Raw genomic sequence first — 8,872 nt, forward strand, 5'->3', positions numbered from 1 at the left:
CTGGGAGTATTGGTTGATAGTCGGCTGAATATGAGCCAGCAGTGTGCTCAGGTGGCCAAGAAGGCCAACAGCATCCTGGCTTGTATAAGAAGCAGTGTGGCCAGCAGGGCTAGGGAGGTGATTGTCCCCCTGTACTCGGCTCTGGTGAGGCCGCACCTCGAGTACTGTGTTCAGTTTTGGGCCCCTCGCTACAAGAAGGACATGGAGGTGCTCGAGAGAGTCCGGAGAAGCTGGTGAGGGGTCTGGAGAACAAGTCTTAGAAGGAGCGGCTGGGGGAGCTGGGGTTGTTCAGCCTGGAGAAGAGGAGGCTCAGGGGAGACCTTATCGCTCTCTACAGGTACCTTAAAGGAGGCTGTAGCGAGGTGGGGGTTGGTCTATTCTCCCACGTGCCTGGTGACAGGACAAGGGGGAATGGGCTAAAGTTGCGCCTGGGGAGGTTTAGGTTGGATATTAGGAAGAACTTCTTTACTGAAAAGGTTGTTAGGCATTGGAATGGGCTGCCCAGGGAAGTGGTTGAGTCACCATCCCTGGAGGTCTTTAAAAGACGTCTAGATGTAGAGCTTAGTGATATGGTTTAGTGGAGGTCTTGTTAGTGTTAGGTCAGAGGTTGGACTGGGTGATCTTGGAGGTCTCTTCCAACCTAGATGATTCTGTGATATGTTGTTAATTGGCAGTAAATGAGGAATCTCGACTTGGGTGGGGGGAAGAAAAGAGAAGAAACAAGGGTTGAGATAAGGATAATTTAATTAAAGGAAAAATAATTATTAAGAGAAAAATGTTATTAAGTAATTTAACTAAAGGGAAAAGGGGAAAAGGAAAACAAAAACAACAATCAAGCAAAGGCCATGTGGAAGTGCAGAGGAAAGAAATTACTCTCTGCTTCCCAGGAACAAGCGATGCTTGACCACGTCCTTGAAGCAGGGCCTCAACATACACAGGTGTTGTTTGGGAGGACAGAAGTTTTCAAAATGAGAGCCCACCCCTCCCTTCTTCTTCCTCCTTTATCCACCTTTTATTGCTGAGTGTGACCCCACATGGCATGGAACATCCCTTTGGTCGGTTTAGGTCAGCTGCCCTGGTGATGTCCCCTCCCCATCTCCTGCCCACCCCTAGCCTGCTGGCTCTGGGGGACTTGGAGGGAGTCCTGATGCGGTGCCAGTATTGCTCAGCAGCAGACACAACACTGGTGTGATACCAGTGCTGCTGTAGGTACAAGTGCAAAGCACAGTTCTGTGTCGGCTGCTGCAGGGACAGTTAACTCCATCGCAGCCAGACCCAGCACAGAAGGCCACTGTGATGGTGCCTGGGCTGCCACCACAGCAGCCTCCTGATGTCACTTCTGCCCTTGGTGCCCGTTGTCCCCGGCCCCATAAAAAGGGCAGCCCTGCAGCTGGCCACCACTCGCTCCTGGAGCGCCGAGGAGACTTGGAGCAGCCCAGGTGATGGGAATCGCCAGCCTTTGGGTGCTGTCCTGCTCAGCCTGAAGGATGAGAGGAGTGGTGCGTTGTGCAAGGAAGAGGCTACACAGCCTAGAAAGGAGGGACCTCCAATGGCAACCCCCTGCTAAACGTCCCAGAATGGAGAAACACGTGCAGCTGGGGAGGAAGAGGAAGCACAGCCAAGACAGGAGGGACCTCCAGTGGCAACCCCCCGCTAAACGTCCAAGGATGGATGAACACCTAGCAGTGGAAGGGAGCACCATTAAGAAATGGGTGCATAACCATCAGGTGCGCCCCAGGAGGAACAACTTCCATCCAATGCGTGGAGGCCAACCCAACAAGTGGGTGCGGAACATCAAGGTGCCTCCTGCACAAGACAACACGCGGCCTGTGAGCAGGTACCCACCCAAAGAATGGGGGCAGACCAGCAGGGTACCGGCTCTGGAAGACAACTTCCACAGAAGGCACGGGGGCCCACCAACCAAATGGGTGCAAACTATCAAGGGGACACCTGCAGAAGACAACACCCAGTCCCTGAGACAGCCAAGGCACGGCAGCCGGCCAAATGAAAGGGTGCAGACCACCATGGTGCCACCTGTAGGAGAAAACAGCCAGCCCAGGAACAGCTGCCAACCACAAAAATGGGTGCACACCAGCAAGATGCCACCATTGCAGCAAAAGGTCCAGGTCGCGAACAGGGACCCCCACAAAAAATGGGTGAGGACCAACAAGGTGCCACCAGCGCAAGTAAACATCCAGCCCACAAAATGGGATCCATCAAAAAAATGGGTGAAGACCATCATGGTGACACCTGACAGGCAAGACTACATCCAGCCCACACATGGGGACCCTGAGAAAAAATGGGGGAGGACAGGCAACATATCACCCTCAAAGGACAATGGCCATACCATGAACAGGGACTGGCTGAAACAGCGCGTGCAGCCTGTGCAGGTGCCACCCACAGAGGACGATGTCCTGCCCATGGACGTGGACTCTCCAGAAGGTGAGATCCAGCCAAGGCAGGTGACGCCACCTCCAGAAAGGCTGGCAAGGCCTCGCTACGATGCCAGGCCTGGGAGGCGTGCAAGGAATCACCACTCAGGCCATTCCTGGAGGCCGTGGCGTGACACAGAGCCTCAGGCTGGGCCCAGCTCCTTGCCCATGGCTCAGCACCCCGACAGCAGGCAGACACCAGAGCCGCCAAGATGGGTGTCCCACAGGTGGAGGAAGTGGAGACGGCGTAGCGCAGCCGGCCTGCGTTCGTCTCCTGGCCACCAAGAACAGTGAACTTTGAAGTGGTGTTTGAGTCCTCCTTCCCCGTCCCTCACTGCACCCCCATGCAGTCCTGGAGACTGCACAGGGGGCATCTCTGCTGCACGCCGCCCTCAGGGAGAGGAGCGGAGAGAGCCCGGCTGCCTCGGGGCTGTTGCACCAGCCCATCACACGACAGCTGAGGCCTCGGGCTCAGGGGCCTGCAGTAGGAGGCCCAGGCAGCTGATGGGGGCTTCCCATGAGAAGAGGCAGCCCCCAGTCTCTTCTCAGAGCCCACCTCTGCAACCCCCCAGCCCGCTACCTCAACCTTGCCACGGAAACCCCACCCATGGGGTCAGGCAAGCCTTGAGAAAACCAAGAGAGAGAAGTCCAGGAACCCTGATGGGATTCCCCCATGAGCGTGGAGGGAGCTGGCTGATGCCATTGCAAGGCCACTCTCAGGAATCGTTGCTTGTTCCTGGCAACTGCAAGAAGTGCCCCAAGAGTGCAGGGAAGCAAACGTCACTGCCATCCACAAGCCAGGCATGAAGGAGGACCAGGGGAACCCCAGGCTGGTCACACTCACCTCCTTCCCTGGGAAGGTGCTGGAAGCCCTCATTCTGAAAACCATTACCAGGTGCAGGAAGGACAAGGAAATAATTGGTTATCAAGGTTTGAGATAAGGATGATTTAATTAAAGAGAAAAGGGAGAGAGGGGAGATAAAAGAAAAAAAAAAAAAAGCAAAGGCCGTGTGCAGAAGCACAGAGAGAGAGAAAAAACAAGTTACTCTCTGCTTTCCATCAATGAGTGATGTTTGGCCACATCCTGGGAAGCAGGGCCTCCATACATGTAATGGTTGTTTGGGAGGACAGACGCTTCCACCACGAAAGCCTCCTCAAACTCCTTTCCCTTTCCCACTTTTTATTGCTGAGTGTGACATCATATTGCATGGAATATCCCTTTGTCAGTTTAGGTCAGCTGCCTTGGTGATGTGCCCACCCCCAGCCTGCTGGCTCTGGGAGCTTGGAGGGAGTCGTGATGCAGTGCCAGGATTGCTCAGCAGCAGAAAACACTGGTGTGATACTAATGCTGCTCTAGGTACAAGTGCAGAGCACAGCACTGTATGGGCTGCTGCAGGGAAAGTTAACTCCATCCCAGCCAGACCCAGTACACCTCGCCTTTACAGTCTGTCTGCATTGTTAGTTGTTGTGATTGTCACCATTAAACAACCTTTGGTTTCTTTCTTAACTCTTTTGAGACAATAGCTATATAGCTATTATATATATATAATATATATATATTATATATAGCTATACAGCTTCAAAACCAAAAGACACAGATTAAAGAGGTACAGATTATCTGAAAACGATGCATTGCAGTCAATCTGCCTTGTCACCAACCCTCATCTTCAACAGAGATAAAGTTGTCAGTAAGACATTGCTTCTTTCATTGAATTTTACTCAGTTCAGATTCATTTCTATATATTTCACTCATTTTAACTATTTATAAAATATTTTTGCAATAGTTTAGAAGTAGCTGACAGTGTTTGGAGACTACCCTACAAAATCTCTCTACCAAGAAAAAAATACAAATATTTCCCTAAAACTGTCAATCAGCCTAAGATAAAATAGCATCAAGAACAGCACAACCGGTGTTTTAACTTGGGATGCCATCTCTATCTCACCTTAGTCTTCCCATGGGCTGAAGTGCCAAGACAAATTAACAGCTCAGATTGCCTCATATTCATTGCCAGGTTAGCCTGAATTAGATCATTCAAGTGAGCCAGCTGAAGTTACAGAGGCTTATGCTGCAGTATCAGTTGTCTAAATTCACATATCCCATTGCAATCTCATAGCTTTCCCCAGAAAGTTTCAGCATGATGTTTTGAAGTTTGATATTCTCATTGCTTGTTACTGCTTTCAAGAAAGCTTCTTGCAAAAATCATTAATAATGTATATATTTTTTTTTGAGAACCTGCTTTAGAAATGTCTACTATGGGTAAAAATTTCTAATTTCCCTTTGAATGTCTTTAACCTGCCCAAATCCCACAAGATTTAAGATAAGAAAATATTAGCCAAAAAGATAGCAGTAGGATTACAAAAGTGTCATTTATTTCCCCTCTAAGTATCCAGTCAAAAATCAATCCTCATGCACCTGCAGGTTGGAATTTGTCCAATATTTGCAGACTTGGTAACTGCTCTAGCTGCATTGTGCATCCTCCAGACAGTGCATGGCCAAAATGGGTTCTGCTCCTGCAATTGTTTTGAAATGGAACAAATGAATAACAGCAGCAGTTCATGTCAAACAGAAGCTGTAGCAACAGAACCCAGGAAAATATTTTTAGAAGATGTTAAAATTGAAGTTTGCTTTTAGGTCATACAATTGTGGATCAGCGAGGAAATGACAGAAATAAAAAAGTGGCACCTTATAATTTAATGATTGAATAAAACAATTATGGATCATCTGAGAATAAGACATTTAAAACAAAAAAATGTTTTACATTAAAATTTCAGGAACATGAAGCTTTTGGGAAGAAAGGAATAAAATGAAATACAAAAAGGGCATCATCTTCATAGGCAACATATGTATCACCAGGAAATTCCTAAGGAAATAGCAGCAAAAAAAAAGAGGAAAAATAGGTATATCAGCTCTGAGATACAGTAGGTTTGCTATTCATTTTGAAAAAGCGACCACAAAAAAAATAGAGAAGAAACTGTAAGACAAAAATAGCCCTTTATAAAAAAAAAAAACAATGCCAATCAACAAACTCTTTCTCTGAGGTATTTTTTAGCCTATAAAAAACAAGAGTTACTGGAAAATTAGACTGCAGGAAAATACTGTAGAAGCAATATTAAATTTGTGTAAGAAAACAAAGAGATGGGCAGGCTCACAATATATATTGGATCACAGAGCTAACAGTAAAAAAACACTTTGTAATCAATAACATCAGAGCACAGGTGGAATGTTCACATGTGTAATACCTGGTGTCCCAAAATAGCACACACAGAAATAAAGGCCACCTAAATGAAGCGATTAATCTGTTTTGTAAGTGCATTATTCAAGCCAAGGTTTGAACATACTGGGTGATTTAAGACAGCAGTGCAATATATTTCAGAGCTACAGGACTTGGATCAAACCAAGTGCCTAACTGTGTTTATTAAGCTGGTGCCCACTGCCTCTCTCACAACAAAATATACACAACAGCTGAGCTGATACTTTTTTTATTTATTTATTGTTTTTGTTTTGTTTGTTTTTGAGATTAAAGTTTAAGACAAGCATGCATTCGGCTCAACTCCTCAACCCCTCTGGAAATGAATCCTATGAAGCAATTTGTTCCTAGCTATACCAGAGTGCTGAACAAGGACACTGGATGATTAGTGATGCCACCACAAGGGAGATATGGAACTCCACAGGTACAGGGGGGAAGAAAGGATACATCAGAATCTGAAGTTTACTTAATCATTAAACCATGCTTCATAGCAGAGCTTTGAACATCTAAAATCACATTCACATCTCCAAAAAGACAGCTTGATCAACATGAAATTATCTTGAAAATTACGAAACAGATACAATGAACGTGTCGTTTTTGTTTGCCTTGCCAAGTCTAGAAAAATCTGAATCTTAATAAGGCATCAAGATACAGAAGACAAAAGACAGCAGTGATCCATCTTTACTGCCCAAATCCATGAGCACTGGCTTCATATGTGTACTGAAAGATTAACAATTAGATCATATGGGCAGACATGCAGCACCGAGGCAATGATGCTCTCTTGAACCCCTCAAATGACAACATGATTGGGAATCATAAGCTTCAGTACCAATAGTAAAGCTTACGCTGTAGAAAGTCACAAATGAGCTACTTCCCACAAATTCAGGGAGTATGTTCCAACAGATCATGAATATTGCTGTTATTGATAGGGTTTTAGATTGAAGCCTTATGTCAGAAGACTGAAACCATAGTCCATGTGTTTTGCAAGGGGATGAACAGCAAAATGTAGAATGACCTCACAAAGTACTTGGATTTGTAAAAAGGGGGAAACAATCTGCCTAATTTATATTTTTGTTATCCTTAGAAACAACTGTAATTAGTCGAAAGCTAAGAGATTAGCTTTAATAAAAGAGGGGAAGTGCTGGAACAGAACCAAGAAAAACAGTAACTTTTTATGGTTCTGAAACTCTTCAAACAACATGCCAAGTTGCAACTTCAGTATTTTGTGGGATGCATTTGGAATTCTATCATCAGATATGTGAATCCAATATGATCCTTCAAAAGCAAAAATCAGCAGTATGCCATATGCTGTATATCCTAAGCACTATTCAAAATAGCCTCATTTCATTTGACAGTACAAAGAACTGTCTGGATTTTGCATCTTTCTTTGGCAGACCAGATAGACTTATTACCATGTTTGTTTCAAGACAGAAAAATCACATCCAGCCTTGTGCTGCAGTCATGAAAAGAATGCAAACTGGAGAAATACTAATAATATTCTTCATTTGAGGTTTTGGGAGATGTAATATTCATATTATATTTTGTCATGAAGGGTCAATTCTAAACTTTACTTTTGAAAGTAAACAGCTTTTCTCACAGTGTGCAAAACCCAGAGGCTAGTGCATAAACTCATCTGGTTAGTTTTTTTCTAAAAAAAAAAGCTTTTAGCACAAGCTAAATGCAAAAATGCAAATAATGAATTTTGTATTTATATATATATTTTTTTTAAAGAAAAAGCAAAATGCTAAAAATCTATATTACACAGTTACAACCATGGTCTCTGGGCATGCGGTCCACAAACATGTGACAATTACCCACTACCAAAAAGTCTACTGTTTTCACAGTTGACATTTCAGACTTTCCACTAGTTTCGATGTGTTAGTCAATGTGAGGTATACTGTGGATTATTACTGTCCAGTAACATTGATCATGGAAGATGCATGGAAGACGATCACCTGGAAGTTCTCACTTAGGCAAAGCTTAAGCAAACTTCCCGCATTTGTAACCATACCAACACAGAATATTTTAAAAATGTTGCAGAATGGTGTGTGATATGTATAGCCATGCATAATACTTGAGTTGTGAGATCAGCAAAGAACCACTACTTCCATACCAACAATTCTCAAGAGACTGAAGCAAGATTTAATAAGCTAAAACACAACATTTTTATTGATCTGCACTTGATTTAAATACAGCTGTGCAGCACAAGTCTTACACGAGCCTAAGAACACGCCTGTGCTTCCTGACTGAACTGTGTATAGTTAACTAACTATAGTTAGTGTATTTGCATGCCCAGAGACCTACCTGAGAAAATAACCGCATCCTGAGATCAACCACATTTCGGTCAGTGTTCCAGAAGGAACAGATTTCAGTTCCCAGGATACTGACTCAGAAATAAGGTAAATTAAATTGCTGTAGTAAGGTAAAGAAGTAGGAAGCCAGCCTCATAATGGATGATTATAACCTGGAAAGCAGTAAAAGGGGTACAGATTGCTGTGGTGGAAGTCAGGAGGAGCTCACTGAAATTACACATACATCCAAAACATGATTATGAACATAAAGAAACATACTGTGATGGAGTCATGTATTATAGCAAAACTCATCTGATGTTGCAGAAAACAACTCAAAAACAAAACAATAAAAAGACCTCTTTTCTATTGCATATTGAAGAAAGAGGTAAACTCACCTCTGGCTCTCCAGAGAAGATAGCAGATCCTGCTCTCCTCCAGTCTAACAGCAGACAGAAAGGAAGCTATAGGGTATGTGGAGCAAACAACAATATAACCACGTGCATCTGTGTGAAAGAGGTTGAGAGATGCAACCTCCAAAATGGTCATCAGTACAAGCACCTTAATCTCCTGGAAATCATCATTAGGATACATTAGTTTCCTGCCAGAAGAGTGTTTTACAGCTAGGTCTACCACCAGTAACAGGGATTTGTGTTTCTGGTGAGGCATCGTGGCCATCTTAACAGGACACAAACAAGCCACACCCCAGTCTGGCAAACCAACAGCTGTTCTTGGTTTGTTAATAAGAGTTTTGGCTAATATCAGATTAAATTGCTTTGGATTCATATTGGTGACAGAAGCATGAAGAGAATGTTCTCTAAATCCAGAGCCTATATATTTTTAATATGGATCCTCACAGTTAATAACTTAAAACCACATACAGATTAAAAAGCTAAAGTTAATA

At 44.1% G+C, this 8,872-nt stretch overlaps 1 long non-coding RNA gene across 1 annotated transcript; it reads right to left on the bottom strand.

The window, feature by feature from the left end:
• Positions 1-3,689: 3,689 nt before the first annotated feature.
• Positions 3,690-8,662, bottom strand: LOC136786456 (uncharacterized). The gene is made up of 3 exons (XR_010825163.1): positions 8,530-8,662; positions 8,367-8,432; positions 3,690-4,943 (listed from the first exon to the last, which is right to left on the bottom strand). It is a non-coding gene; the product is annotated as an uncharacterized lncRNA (long non-coding RNA).
• Positions 8,663-8,872: the final 210 nt, after the last annotated feature.

Source organism: Anser cygnoides, chromosome 15 (assembly GCF_040182565.1).
Source record: "Anser cygnoides isolate HZ-2024a breed goose chromosome 15, Taihu_goose_T2T_genome, whole genome shotgun sequence".
Classification (NCBI taxonomy): domain Eukaryota; kingdom Metazoa; phylum Chordata; class Aves; order Anseriformes; family Anatidae; genus Anser; species Anser cygnoides.